General features: G+C 37.5%; 1 long non-coding RNA gene across 1 annotated transcript in view; it reads right to left on the bottom strand.

The window, feature by feature from the left end:
- Positions 1 to 5,666: 5,666 nt before the first annotated feature.
- LOC129058073 (uncharacterized) overlaps positions 5,667 to 16,246 on the bottom strand; it is a 36,240-nt gene continuing 25,660 nt past the window's right edge. Inside the window, exon 3 of the long non-coding RNA XR_010135911.1 lies at positions 5,667 to 6,253. This is a non-coding gene — a long non-coding RNA (uncharacterized LOC129058073). The remainder of the gene's footprint in view (positions 6,254 to 16,246) is intronic.

Here is a 16,246-nt window from a genome sequence, read left to right as displayed (position 1 = left end):
GTGCCTATTGTTAACAATAATGTGTTGTACACTTAAAAATGTATTAAGGAGGTAGATCTCATTTAAAATTTTTTTACTATAATTTTTTTTTGAAAACTGAAAAATACTAAATCCCTACTTCACAAGATGCTATAAAGTTAAATCGGTTAGTGCATGTAAAACACCATCACAGAACCTGGTGCAGGGAAAGAGCTTACATAAATGTTGGTTATTACTATTATCCACTTATTAAATGAAAAAGTGGAGGTTTAAAAGGGGAATTTGTTCAAGGTCACGCAGGGAAAAATGGGCAAAGCTGAGATTTGAATGCAGGTGGTCTAGCTCAAAGTCCATGTGCTTTTGTGGTAAACCTTAACACCTCCCTGGCAAGCGCATCCCCAAGGACTCAGTGTGATTGGACTCAGCCCTACCTGATGTGGCAGAAGCAGCACAGCAATCAGACGCCCATGGGTTCCTTTTGGCCAACAGCTTGTGGCAGACCATGAGTCTAAGAATTAGTAGCTACCACAAAGGCTGATGTGCCACAAATTTGAAGACAGTGGGAAGGAAGACCCTCATTTCTCCATGAAAAGACTCGATGTGGGAAAGTTTCTAGGCTAAAACTAGATTTCTCTCATGTGAAATTAAGGCATGATTATGAAATTTAAAAAAAACTTATGAATTTACAGCTTTTGTGAGGGCATAATATTTCACTTAAAGCAAAGAGAAATTACCTTTAGTGGTAGAAGGGTACACATGTCCCTAACTAATCATTTTATCCTCATGTTGTGCCCAATATTATGTCATACCATGTCTCATTTCATCTCTATTGAAACTCCATGAAGTAGAAATTATTAGCTTTGTTTTATGAATGAGAAAATAGAGAGGCTGAATAACAAGGTCACAAAATGGCAGAGCTGGAATTTGGACCCATGTCTGCCCGTCCTAAAACCCAGTGTTTTAACTGTGAAACCAATATTGCCTTGTGGCTTGTGGTTGTGGTGATCTGTTTATGTACAAAAATCACAGTAAGGAATATTTAGATAAGGCTCTCTCCTTATAAAATAGTATGATCTTAGCATGGCTTGTTACATATAGAAGAAACCTAATAAATGTTTTTATTTTTTTCCTTCTACCCATACACTTGCAATGTACTTTGGAATTTTAAATGCTTTGTACTTGTCTTCTATTAAGCAAAGCTAAGAAAGGTATTATTACTCCCACTTTAACTGGTGGGAATTCTGAGACTTATAAAAGTGACTTGCTCCAGCCCTAAAGTTTTGAAGTAGCGTCTTATCTCTAGTCCCCTGGGCTTTTTCCTACACTTCATTCTCTATCTTTGGAAACATTTTCCAGAACAGGTGATTAGAGGGTATAGAAATACTATGAATTTTCTATAAATATAAATAATTTGTATCAAGAGGCGAATACTTCAGATTCCATATAGGTGAACCAAGAACATTTCCTGAAACCCTGTCTCTACTAAAAATCCAAAAATTAGCCCAGCGTGGTGGCGCATGCCTGTAGTCCCAACTACTCGGGAGGCTGAGGCAGGAAAATCGCTTGAACCAAGGAGGCAGAGGTTGCAGTGAGCCAAGATTGCACCATTGCACTCCAGCCTGGGTGATAGAGCAAGACTCCATCTAAAAAAAAAAACAAAAAAACACCACAACATTTCCATAGAGAAAATCTGTGAACATATGAGGCTCCCAAGACTGATAGATGGCCTTGGGTTCTACCCTGTTGCCCTAGATAGACTGCAAATACTATGGGGTTTGCAGGCTTCAGGCTGCTGGATGGCCAAAAGTGCCTCTCAGCTGTTGGTGGAAGAATTAAAAGGTTAAAAGGGAAGCAATGGTATAGAAAGTGTAGTAACTGGGAGACTGCATTATGGTGTTTGTTTGTTTGATTTTGTTTGTTTGTTTGTTTTGAGACAGAGTTTCGCTCTTGTTGCCCAGGCTGGAGTGCAATGGCGCGATCTCAGCTCACTGCAACTTCCGCCTCCTGGGTTCAAACAATTTTCCTGCCTCAGCCTCCCAAGTAGCTGGGACTACAGACATGCACCACCATGCCCGGATAATTTTGTATTTTTAGTAGAGACAGGGTTTCACCATGTTGGTCAGGCTGGTCTCGAACTCTCGACCTCAGGTGATCCACCAGCCTCGGCCTCCCAAAGTGCTGGGATTATAGGCGTGAGCCACCGCGCCCAGTCTATGTTTGTTTTCTATGAGGGGATTAAAGCAAAAGGGAAAAAAAAACAAACACAGCCAAATGTCTGCTACACAGCCATATATACACAATGGCAAGCCCCTTAGCATAGAGCCATTTATCATTTATATGTACCTCAACTTTAGCTTTGAATTGAATGCTCAAAATTTAAAAATAATAATTTTAAAAAAAGGCCTCATTTTCCCTTTCTACAGGATCAGGAGAGGGGAAAGGTAAGTTTGCAAGAAAAAAAACTTCGATTTCCTGCACATATTTATGCAGGAAGAAAAATGTCTTCACTGCCATCTCCAGACACGAGCACCCTGTGCCGGTCAAGAACTTGTGTCTCATCATAGGCACTCAATGCTTATTGGATGAGGAACTCATGCTTATTGGATGAGGAACCTGGGGCTCTTAAACTGATGGAGATGGCATCAGTCCTGCTCTGGAGGGATTTGAAATTGAAAACTTCTGACATTAACCCAGACAAAAATGGACAAGCTATCTAGATAATGCACTCAGAACTTTGAGCAATCAAATAAATATCCAGTTTGATTTTTTTTACATCACTTATAGTCACAAACTGCTTAATTTCCAACCATTCTATGGGTAACCTTAGTTCACAGACTACTAAAATAAAGTCACAGTACGTTTTGAAAAATGCCCTTCAGCAACATAAATAAGAAGCCATTTTTGATTGGAGATGAGTAGAATGTTTTAAAGATGCATTAGGAGGCATCTGTGAGTGACTCTTGCATAAGAATTTCCTCTCAATTCTTTTGAAAGGTAAGTAAAATCGGCAGCTACACTAGTCTCCAATTGGACATAGATTTAATTATTCTGGCTAGCTCAGAAGAGATCTAATGATTCTAATGGATTCTTGAACTTTCCTAAGTAGTTCTCCACACTTGGCTGTGTCCCGTCACAATGGACTTAATGATACCCATGTGGAAATGGAGCAACGATGGGGATGAAAAACCCCACAGACAGTGTCTGACAATTTTGCTTCCTGGCATTCCAAGATCTGCCACACCAGCTGATGTTACACCCTGATGTGCCCTTGTGTCCCTTTATGTTAACTTCCTATAATTTCTCATTCTTCTTCTACAGTACTTCCACGATACCTTTTGATGGAACCTACCACACAATCACTTAGGCTTATTTTCTATTGTCTGAAACTCTTCTTGTGAAAGTCTTCTGGGACTGCTGGAGAGCCTACTTACATCACAGTGAAAAGGACTAAAACATAACGAAAAGAGAAATGAGTTTGTAAATGCAGTCTGGAGAGGTCAGACTAAATATTTTGTTGAAGATGGTCTCAGGAGTAATATTTGTTTATGAGGCAGACATGAACATTTCCACTAAGAATCAATAGTGAGCCCATTTGCACTGCGCTTAGTGTTCAAAGTGTTTCTGTGCATTTATCCCACCTCGTGCACTTTCTCTCTATAAATAAATATCAGTGGTGGTGGCTGTCTGTGTTTCAAAATGCTGCTGCCAGTCATGTTGTTATCCCTGCCTGAGAGTAGAGCTGAAAAGACCAATGCATCGCTATCCATCTTTTATAGCCTGCATTCAAGCAAAGGTTTTCCTGGTATGGCAGTTCTAATTGCACTTTTCTTCTTGCCTTTTAACTCCACAGTCTGTCTGATGCTCTGAAGCCTCTGTTTGGAACAAGACACCCTATTTCTGTAGGCTAACCACCCATCTCCCAGAAAATTCTGATGATTTTGTTTCCCAATATTCCAAAGCCCTGCAGACCAAATGATGGGATGCTTCTGGGTTCCTGTATATCATGTCTTCTGCCTGATCCCCTTATAGATGTCAGCCTCTCTCAGCACAAATCCTGGGACTTCTTCCTTTATTTCCCTTCCATACTTAGTCTGGCCAATGAAACAATGTTATAGCAAACAGTTCTTCAAAAGAGAGGGAGTATGGCATAGTTGGAGGGGCATGGACAGACCTTGGTTTAATTCCCAACTTGGCTACATACTTGGCAAATTAATCAACTTCTTTAAGCTTCAGTTATCTTATATATCAAAACAGTATAATAATGCCCAGCTTGAATGAGTGTCATCAAGATCAAAATAATACCTGGAAAGGACCTGGCTCATAATGGGCAGGCTATAGAGGAACCATCGTTACTTAATACTGATAAAACTTGCCAAGTTCTAGAAGAAGATACCACATTAGTTAGGAAGCTGGTAAAATAAGCTATTTGTAGACTGCAGATGATTTGACGGGGGCTTGAACCCATGCTTACTTTGTCCGTCTAACATTTGAAGAATAACCTGACCTTTTTAACTGACTTTTGGGATTTCCCAATGTCTCTCAGTACATCTTTGGACAGTATGCTGGCCAGTAGCAGAATTCAGCAGCAGATTTACAACAGTCTATTGCTGGTGGAAACCTTTGACTGGAGCAAATTAGAATATGACCCTTTTCTCCTTCAAGTTTATCATCAATCAGTGGTGCTCTGCCAGCTCTCTATAAAGGGGATCCTAACCTCCTTGTGCCTTTACACTTCAAGAAAAGATAGGCAGCAACTAGGAGTTCCTGTGAGGTAAGTCTGCAAGGACTTCCTAGCATGTGGAACAAGGATAAGCACCCAATAAGCACTCAAGAAGCATTGGATATAAGGAAGAATGAATGAATGACTTCATGTCCTAGTGAAAGAATTTCCTGTGGACCTGAAAATATTGGTGTGCCCACAAGTCCTTACATTCTCATATGTTTGAACATAACTCTGTAAAATAATGCTGGAACTCCTCTAGCTCCATTTTATTCCAGTGATAGTAGGTCACCATCAATATCTAGATAAATGATTGCACCTAAGTAAATGTCAAGACAAATTTCAAACTGAATTGGGGCCTTAGTGGTTTGTTCTTATCTATCTTTCCTGTGCACCTATAATATCGGCCATGTAGCAGAGCTCACATCCACTCTCCCACATTTCACTGTTGTTTCCCATGTGCCTTTAAGGAATCATTCTTGATCTCAGCCATAAAATTGGAAAGCTGCATAACTGACAAGATGATCCCTGAAGGCAGCTGAAACATGGGGTAGATTGAAACCGACAGTTAATTTGTAGCAGTAAAAAATAATGATATCATCATAAAACAAGTTTAAGATCAGACTGGGCTCAAACAATGTGCGCCCACAGGATATATAGATGGGTATTGTCAAGCTTAAATAACAAAGCAAAACAAAACTGAACCTCCTAGCTTCACCAAGCCCGCTTCATTGGCTTTTTTGTGGTACACTATCACCATCTGCTGGCTGCAGCCCATAAAATGTCCAGCAGTCTCTAAGTCCTGGAATATTCCATTCTGCAGAGCCTGATGTTAATTACTATGCACCAGGAAACACATTAACCTCACAATATCATTGAAATGGTACAAATAAATCAGATCTTCTTAGAATACCAAACAAATAAAAGATCCCAAGAGACTAGAGATTGCCAAAGGCACCCACCCTGTTCTGCCACGCCTGAAAGCTGCACCTGCTGGGTGCACACAGCCTAGCATATTCTCTTTTTATTCCTGAGCTCTTTCTTTACAGGCATTCACTTTCCGACTTCCTCCTCTCCAGCTGCCTTCTCTACCAGGCATCCTACACGACACTGCAGTGATAGGCAAAGCAGCAGCTCTCAGCTAAAAACAGCCTCCTCCTAGATATCTTAAAGAAAGAAAACCACTGACGCATCTTCTTCAAGGAAAGCAAAGCCCCAGCGGGACTGAGCAAAGAAAGAAAGGATATTGTTGCCTCTCCAAACTCTGAAAGCAATATTTTGCATGATTTTTATCAAGGCTTGCCTTGCATTGTTTCTGGATTCCCTAACTCAGCAACAAGTGATGCTTTGGAGGGAGAAAAGATCGAGTATAAGCAAATAAAATATAGCCACCTATACATCCCTACCCATTTTATATTTGTGTTCAGTCTTACCATTTTAGACCCTCTCTTCCTAGCATTGCAGGCCTCTGACTTCTCAACCATCCTGGATGTAAAAGAGGCTTTAGAAAACGTTCCTTCTTCACCACAGCTTCTTTTTGTTTCTTCTGATTATCTGCAATGAAAATTCTTTATTGAATGAGTATGTAATGGTTGTGTAATAAAACAATTTATAAAAATCCTTCAATTTTTATCTATTAAGAAAATTTTCGTGCTGTTAATATTTTCATGACAAGAATTAGATGATAATTGCCCTCAGATAAAATATTTAGTTCTTATTTAGCAATAATGTAAATTTATCATAAGATGTTTTCCCTGGAAAGACCACGCCTAGTGTAGCAGAAACAAGTGACGTGCTCTAACTTGGGCACACATCTGTAATTGAACAGGCTATCCCTGTTTGAAGAGCATAACAACTCTATACACAAAACACACTGAACAGTTATTTCATCCTGAACAGTATCATCCTTGCATCTGTTTAAACAATTAGTTCACTTTCCTAAACACTCTGAGATGTGAACTTTAGTTCAAAGGGGTTCTACATTTTCCTCCTGATGCTTTAATTTTAGAAGCAGACCACTTGCAGGTTAGGAGATTTCTACATTACAAAGTAAACCTCTATAAAGCAATAGAGCCTTGAATAAAATTTCCATCTAAATTATTTTTGTTTGTAATAACCAGTGAATATATTTTTAAATGTTCAATATCATCAAAATAACTAACAGCAAATTACTCTAAAGTAAAATAACAATGAATTTTTTCTTATCAAATAACAAAGGATTTTTAATAAATAATACCAATGTGGTCAAGCAACTATTCACTACTATCAAAAGTGTCATTCAAAGTAACCCTTCTAGAGGGTAATTTGGCATTGTTTGTTAAAAGTCTTCCTTTAATGTATATATCTTGTGGTTTGTACATTCTAGCATTAGACTTTTGTCCTAAAAGAATAATCATGGCTAATGAATACAACATACAACAACACAGCTTTTTTACATAATTTATATACAACATCACAGCATTATTTCTAAGAGAAGTTTTTAGCATTCGGATGTGGTAGGCTGAAAAATGGCCTCCTCAAAGATGTCCATGTCCTTATCCCTGGAACCTGTGAATATGTTACCTTACTTGGTTGAAAGTACTTTGCAGATGTGATTAAGCTAAGGATCTAGAGATGGAAGGATTAGGCTGAATTACCTGGGTGGGCCCAGTGAAATCACAAGAGTCCTTATAAGCAGAAGGCAAATGAGCCCAAGTCATAGAAGGTGATGGGACTATGGAAGCAGAGTTTGATGTGATGCTCTTTGAAGATGGAAGAAGGGCCCCTGTGCCAAGGAATGCAGGCAGGCTCTAGAAGTTGGAAAAGGAAACAGGCTTTTCCCCCTAGAGACTCTAAAAGGAACATGGCCATACTGACACACTGATTTTAGGACTTCTGACCTCTAGAACTATAAGATAATAAATTTTGTATTGTTTTAAGCAACTGAGGACTCCAAAAGCCTTATTCTCAAGGGTCTGAGTCATAAAAGATGGTCTTTTTTATTTTTTTATTTTTTTAATTCTTTTTTTTTTTGTACTTGAAGTTCTGGTGTACACGTGCAGAACATGCAGGTTTGTTACATAGGTATACATGTGGTGGTTTGCTGCACCCATCAACTCATCACCTATTTTAGGTATTTCTCCTAATGCTATACCTCCCCTAACCCGGCACCCCTGACAGGCCCTGGTGTGTGATGTTCCCCTACCTGTGTCCATGTGTTCTCATTGTTCAACTCCCACTTATGAGTGAGAATATGTGGTGTTTGGTTTTTTGTTGTGTTAGTTTGCTGAGAATGATGGTTTCCAGCTTCATCCATGTCCCTACAAAGGACATGAATTCATCCCTTTTATGGCTGCATAGTATTCCATGGTGTATACGTGCCACATTTTCTTAATCCAGTCTATCATTGTTGGACATTTGGGTTGGTTCCAAGTGTTTGCTATTGTGAATAGTGCTGCAATAAACATATGTGTGCATGTGTCTTTATAGCAGCATGATTTATAATCCTTTGGGTATATACCCAGTAATGGGATGGCTGGGTCAAATGGCATTTCTAGTTCTAGATCCCTGAGGAATTGCCACACTGTCTTCCACAATGGTTGAACCAGTTTACAGTCCCACCAACAGTGTAAAAGCATTCCTATTTCTCCACATCCTCTCCAGCATCTGTTGTTTCCTGACTTTTTAATGATCGCCATTCTAACTGGCGTGAGATGGTATCTCATTGTGGTTTTGATTTGCATTTCTCTAATGATCAGTGATGATGAGCTTTTTTTCATGTTTGTTGGCTGCACAAATGTCTTCTTTTCAGAAGTCTCTGTTCATATCCTTTGCCCACTTTTTGATGGGGTTCTTTTTTTCTTGTAAATTTGTTTAAGTTCTTTGTAGATTCTGGATATTAGCCCTTTGTCAGATGGATAGATTGCAAAAATTTTCTCCCATTCTGTAGGTTGCCTGTTCACTCTGACAATAGTTTCTCTTGCTGTGCAGAAGCTCTTTAGTTTAATCAGATCCCATTTGCCTATTTTGGCTTTTGTTTCCATTGCTTTTGGTCTTTTATTCATGAAGTTTTTGCCGATGCCTATGTCCTGAATGGTATTGCCTAGGTTTCCTTTTTTAATCTAGTGTCTTTGTGTTGAAAATAATCTAAAGAATGTCAGTGTAAAGATATTCTGGATGATCTGGTAGACTACCTCAGCTCTGCTATGATTTTGATGCCAAGTTTGTGTTTGTGCTTATAGTCACAATAGTGCCAAGGAAAGGCAAACCTCCTAGAGAACAAGGAGGCCATAGCAGTTGTGGGAGAGCTGAATTATCACTTAGAAAATAGCTGTTAATGTCATATTTACACTGTGAGGAGCTATCTTTGAATCTAACAAGATTAAGTTTAGTAGTTAAGAATTTTTGTTTAAACTTTTGATGGTACTATACTTTGAGGTGCACTGTTAAACTGATTGATCCATAAAAACAATGAATCATTGTCTTAAAATAAGTTTCTTATAGAAGAAAAATATGATTATATTCAAGATGACTGAAATGATAGTCCATCAGGCTCAAAATCAAATGAAGCACGCCAAGAAAATATAAAACACTTATCATCCTGCTATTAAATATCAGCTATCCCTTTAAGTAACGGTTGACATTTCACTTATATTAATTTCATATCAAAATTTAAACATAAATTTGTATTGGTTTTGTAGTTGTTAGCATCATAAAAAATTTATTCTAATTTTATATTTCTACATAGCGGGGGAAAAACATAATGAAAATAACATAAATCAAGCCTGGAGGGAGAATGACAATTTATCTTTCTTTTGAAAAGGATCCATACATTTGCTCAAGTATGAAAAATGTAGAGTTAATTAATTATGTTGCTCCTCCTGATGGAATACTATTCAATCATTAGGAATGATGTCATAAAAAACATTTAATGAAATGGTGAAATGATCAGAATATGTTGATAAAATTTAAAAGTAGTTACAAACTGTTACGGTAAGGTTCTAATGTGACAGTTTTATTTATTTCTAATGAAAAAGAAATAAATTTCTATACATAGAAAAATGAACAGAAAGATACAGATGGTCCCCAATTTATAATAGTTTGACTTACGATTTTTTGACATTATATTGGTACAAAATCAATGTGTGTTCAGTAGAAACCATACCTTGAAATTGGAATTTTGATCTTTTCTCAGGCTAATGGTATGCAATACAATACTCTTACATGAGATATTCAACACTTTATTGTAAAATAGGGTTTGCATTAGATGATTTTTTGTCCAACTGTAGGCTAGTGTATGTGTTCTGCGCACATTTAAGGTAGCTTTGGATAAGCTATAACGTTCAGTAGCTTCGGTACGTTAAATACATTTTCAATATATGATATTCTCGACTTACAATGAGGTTATTTCCCAAGAACAAATGCTCTTCAACTTACAGAAATAACCCTATCATAAATTGACGAGTATCTGTATACCACTAAACAATAATATATTGCTGGTTTTTATTTTGTTTTCCTTACAATTTTTGCTATTTTCAAAATTTTCTGAAACAAGTATTACTTTTCTAATGAGAAAATAGATTTTTGAGTAATAAATCTAGGGTCAAAACATTATTTTATCTTGGCCCTGACTTCAGAGTGTTTAAAAATTGGAATGACAGATTTGTTTCTCAACATCTAGAAGACAACTTTGCTGATCAACGTAACCTATGCTCCCCTATAAGAAGAGCAGTGTCAATGAAAAAACTCTACAAATCCAACACTTGCCCTCAGAACAACTGGGGGAAGAGTGTGTGTGTATGTGTGTGTGTGTGTGTGTGTGTGTATTTACTTATTTATAAATGTATACACAATTATTCTCCAGGAAACCTGTTTTCTTAATGTGTAAATTATTTAATTAACACAAAGTCATTTTCCTGGTGAGATATTTGGGATACTCCTTTTCATTCACTGGGCCACCATACTTTTTCTTCTACCTATCAGCTAATATTTCAAATCCATGACTTTTTGAAAAACTATGTATCCCTTCTCATATCATTAAGTTTGACTTCCGAAACTTTTACTGTAAGTTTAAATGATTACAATTATTTACGTATTAACATACACATCAAATATATATTTTTCAAAAACCTTGGGGCTGAAAATTTCATTCATTAAGTTTATAGAAAATGTCAATAGAATTGGCAAACCTTGTCTTCACTGTCAAACCAATAACCACCAAGTCAGACTTACTAACAGAAAATGTCTAACTTCCTTATCTATTTTTAAGAAACATCACTAAATTGCATCTTGTACTTCCTTACCTATGAATTCAAATTCATTTTTAGATAGACTGAGACAGAAAGACATGAGTTTGCTACCAGAATGATAGGAAAATAAGATGTATCATGTTTCAGTAATTCTCATCAAAGCTTTCACTTTTATGGGAGTAATGCAATCTCAAATACCAGCACTGTACACCATGGTAAGATTAGAGATGGGTGAGAGATGTAATTTTCTTATAGAGAATAGAGGAGAGTGATTATAAAAGGGGAAGTGGGGTAGGAAAACTGGCCCACCACAGCCATCCTCTCCAGAAGATTAGTGTTAGGAAAACATACACATTGTCTTAGTCTGTGCTACCACAACAAAATATTGTAGATTGGGTCATTTAACAAGAACAGACATGTATTTCTCACACTTCTGTAATCTGGGAGGTCCAAGATCAAGGCTGCATCCTCCAGAGGGGCAGAATGCTTTGGGCTCACCTGGCAGAAGAGCTGAAGAGCAAGCTGAGGACTTCCTGAAGCCTCTTTCACAAGGGCCTTTATCCCATTAATGAAGGAAAAGCCCTCATGACCTCATCACTTTTTAGTGGTCTCAACCCTCCACACTGTTGCATTGGCAACACCTGAATTTTGGAGGGGACACATTTAAACCATAGCACACATACAAGCTGGGGATTTGGCCATTGGTTCCCTTAAAGGTATCCATGACCTTGTAGCTCCTAGAAAGTCTGTGTACCTCCAGGTTTATATGAACTCTTGTTTGAAAAATTGCCCTTATAAATGCAAACAAGATAAGCAGAAATATTCTATCCAACCAAAACTAGAAGTGGATTTATTAAATCAGAATACAAGTCTTGATACCAGAGCTTAGAGTACAAAACTCTCATGAAAACATATAGGACTCCCTCTTCTAATGAGTTTGAAGTTTTTTGTCAGATAAGATGCACTTTTTGCAGGTAGATTATGCAGATAAAATTCTCACAATCATAAAGTCTCAAGATTTAACATAAGAAAATGCCTCCGAATTGTCCAAAAATTTCAGTAATTAAAAAAAAAATTCTTTCTCCAGGACTTGTGCAACTCAGCCTTTGGGATGCATATGTAAATTATTTAGTTATGGCCTCTTTTTTTCTTCCTTATTCTGTCCCCCTTACATAAAGGCTTTCATTAGGTTTTAGACTACAGGGTAATCGTTATTGTGATTAAATTAAACTTAATCTACCAGAAAAATGTTTTAGTGCATACTCCAGGCAGGCACTGTGCTAGATTGTAAGAAATATGTTATCAGATCACAACTTAATGCCCATGACATAGAGAAAATGACTAGATGTAGATGAACTCCTAAATGGCATGTTGGTATTTCATAATAGTATCATACTCTATTTGGATTTAAAGTGTTACAACAAAATACTCCCATTCAGTAAATCTGTCTAATGTTAACCTAACTTTGAAAAAACAAGTTATCTAATGTTCCCGCATAGCCCCATTCTTGACTAGAAGCAGAGAGCTTCTCTGCGCTTGCTAGAAATCTGCAGCCACCCAGCTAGCATCAGCAGGATTCCATCTGTTTGTATCTATGTTCCCTGACCATAATCTTATCTCTTTTGTTAAACTCTCTGCAGTCCAGCCGTAATGGCCTTATTCCTCCCCAATCCCAGGAATAGTCATAAACTGGCCTTTTTCTGGAATGTGCATCTCCCTCCTGCTCCCCTACTAAACTCTCTCCATCCCTTCAGATCACAGCACGGTATAAAAGACTCCGTTCTGTGCTTTTGCAGAGCTTCGTACTTCGAATCTCAGTTTGTAATCACATCTTTGTTTCTTTGACTATTTGATTAATATCTATCCCTCCCACTAGCCTGGAAGACCCATGAGAGCAGGGTCTATGAATGATTCATCACCATCGCATCCTTACCATTCCTGGAACCCAGAAGAAGCTAAATAACTCTTTGTTAACAACATGAATGGTCTGACCCTGCTTGAGAAACACAAAACCTAGCTCACCAAAGTAATCATGCATCAGTTAATGACAGGGATACATTCTGAGGAATGCATTATTAGTAATTTCATTGTTGTGAGAACATCATATAGTGTACTTACAGAAACCTAGATGGGATAGCTACTATACACCTAGGCTCTATGGTGGCATAGCCTATTCCTCCTAGGCTACAAACCTGTATAGCCTATTACTGTGCTGAAAAATGTAGGTAATTATAACATAGTAACTATTTATGTATTTAGACATATCTAAACATAGAAAAGAGACAGTAAAAATACAGTGTAAAAGATAAAAAAATGATATGCCTGTCTACAGCATTTAGCATGAATGAAGTATGCAGGACTGGAAGTCCCTCTGGGTGAGTCAATCAGTGAGTGATAAGTGAATGTGAAGGCCTAAGACACTGCTGTACACTACTGTAGATTTTATAAACATTGTACACTTAGGATACATTAGATTTATTTTTAAAATTAAGCAATTGTGCTATGACATTACTATGACCACATTACTAGATGATAGGAATTTCTTAGCCCCATCATAACCTTATGGAACCACCATCATATATGTGGTCTATCATTGACAGAAACGTCATCATGCAGCACGTGGCTGTGTATTCAGAAGGGCCATTCTCTGAGTATAGTCTGCAACCCAACGCTTGCCTTGCAAGGTCCAGGGAAACTGTGAGGTATGTAATGTTCCATAAGACCTTTTCAGAAACTTCCCTAGTTAACAGGGAGCCAATGAGGTAGAAATGAAAAGTGTGCTCACCTCGTGGTCAACACTACAATGCACTATACTGGGCCCACACCCTTCAATGATCATTTTTCTGGGTCTTCTCCATTGGGCCCTAGTTTCATCTGTCTCACTCACTCCTGAATCACCAGCACTTAACAGACTGCCCGCTACATATTAGGTGCTCAATAAATATTTATTGAATAAATCAATGGTCAATCAACACCTGACCTAAGACTTCCCCTTAGCACACAGTTCCCTGATGCTGCCCAGTGGCAGAGTGTGTGGCACATATGCATTTGAGTTTTTCCACATTAATCTCACTTTCCCTTTCTAAGTCACTAATTATGTTTTCTCCTTGACTCATTAATTTCCACACATAAACTGCCATCTCTCTCTGAAAGGTTGGTAGCAAAATAAGTTGACCAAAAGGACTTTCTTTTTCTCAAAACTCAAAAAACTAAAGAAGAAAAAATTGTCCGCCTCTTTTTTTCAACCAAATGTGCCTTTGAAAGATTTGATATTTGAGCTCAGCATCCAACTCTCCAATTATCTAAATAATTCCACAAGTACAAAATACCATATTTACATATGCAAAGCAAGAACAAGAAATTAGAATACTTAATTTATTCACACAATTGAATGTTGAAACAACTGCAAATTCAGACACTTCTTTTTTTTTTTTTTTTTGCAAATTCACATCTCCAAAGTAGCCTTATAATGTACTTCTTTATATAGCATCATGGTCCTCAAAATCTCATCTTCAAACAATTGACATTTTAGGAACTTAAGTATTTAGGTAAATATTTGAAATATGTTTGCAAATTGAGGTTCCATAAGCAAGGTTGTTAACTTACAATCCTTACCTGAAAATGAGGTCATTAGTTTGCAAACATTTTGTTCTAATACCTAGGTGAGGAAGGAGGAGGGGGTACATTGATAACTCAATAGCTTTTTCTTCCCAGGTAGACTCATTTAGATTGAAAGTGATTATTCAGAAATCCATTTTATTCTAAGCAAATGTCTTTACCATGGGAAAATAAATAGAGCTACTTCTGGCGATTGTTGCCATTTTATTCACTGTTCTTCCTTATTACTCCCGATAGTTTAAATAAATATCTATAATAGTCCCCACCCTCCTTGTAATCCCATACAGAACTTACCCCATTCAAAAAAAATGTATTCTAATGAAGTTCTAACCTTTCTTCAGTCTTTCTAGGTCAACACTTAATGCTCTCCTTTTCTAATTTTATACCATTTCACAGCAGAGTTAAGGTTCAACTCCATCCTGGAATGACACATTTTCCATCCAGCTACCCTCTTGCTGTTTAATGATAAGCATCATTCCTGGGGGAATGTCTCACATGAGATCATCTCCCAGCCCATAAACCCCACTAATAAACCGTCCAACTTGTCCTGATCTACCTTCTCATAGCATATTACATTAAAGAACCTGTAAAATAAGTTAAAGAGATAATAAAGTGATAGCTGAGAAATTTTACATAAATTGAAAAACTAAAATATAATAATTAACACTATGCTTGGACCTTTGAGTTCATTTCTATTCCCCAGTTTCACTTTTTTCCTGCATATCTAAAAATCAGGGCTTCTTCATTTCACTGTTTGGCTTAAAAGTTCAAAACCTCCCTTCCGCTAGTTATCTAGGGAATCCAGAAAAGAGCTAATTGACACAGTGCTTCACCTTTTTCCCCCCAAACTGATTGCATCGTTTTGTCTTTGTTCAAGAATTAACCTCTGAAAGTACAAAGCTTAAGATGTGATAGGGTGTTGTGTAGCACATCCAGACAAAGGCAATATTTAATATGAACATGGGAGAAGAAAGAGGCAGAAGGCATTATTTACTTGGTTTGCACGCTCCAGATACAGGCATTATGACTGCAGTTGTCAAGCGTGTCAACACTGTCAGATTCTAGCTATAAAAATACCTGTAGAGGTTCATTATTATAACCCTTGGAAGACAATAAAAGAATTTATTGGGAATCACTGAGCCTGCCCTATGGAGTAAGAATTACAGATGGGTTACACTGCAGCTGATTATAATAACATATTTAAAATAATGCAGTTGGTTCTAACATTTAGCTTAAATTATTCATTGTAAGAAATTAGCAAACACTTGAACCATGGTACCAAATACAGCATCTCTTGTTTATTCTCAAAATACCTCCTTGCATTCTGAAGGTTGTACTCATTGGCCTCTGAGGCCCCATCCCAAGATGGTCACTGTCATGTATGAATCCTGATTGCATAAAACTGTCACTCTTAATGTATTTGAAGGAAATGTTTTTTTCTTCATTGCGCTCTGCTAAATTCTGGACCTTAGCCACTTAACTTATTTCTAAGATTAATGACACCACTCTGCAGCTTTCTATACCTGAGTCTACAGGATGTTCACCCAGATCATTCCAGATCTCTGGAATTTGCCTCATCTTCTTTTTGGATTGTAACACACTAGACAACTAAGGGGGGTAGAAAAGGCGGCAGGAAGGATTATTTACTCAATTCTTTTGAATGAGTTTGGTAAAAGTTGAAAATACATCCTTCATGGGTCAG

Source organism: Pongo abelii, chromosome 11 (genome assembly GCF_028885655.2).
Source record: "Pongo abelii isolate AG06213 chromosome 11, NHGRI_mPonAbe1-v2.0_pri, whole genome shotgun sequence".
Classification (NCBI taxonomy): Eukaryota; Metazoa; Chordata; class Mammalia; order Primates; family Hominidae; genus Pongo; species Pongo abelii.
The sequence above is the reverse complement of the archived record's forward strand: the minus strand, read 5'-3'. Positions and strand labels throughout refer to the sequence as shown.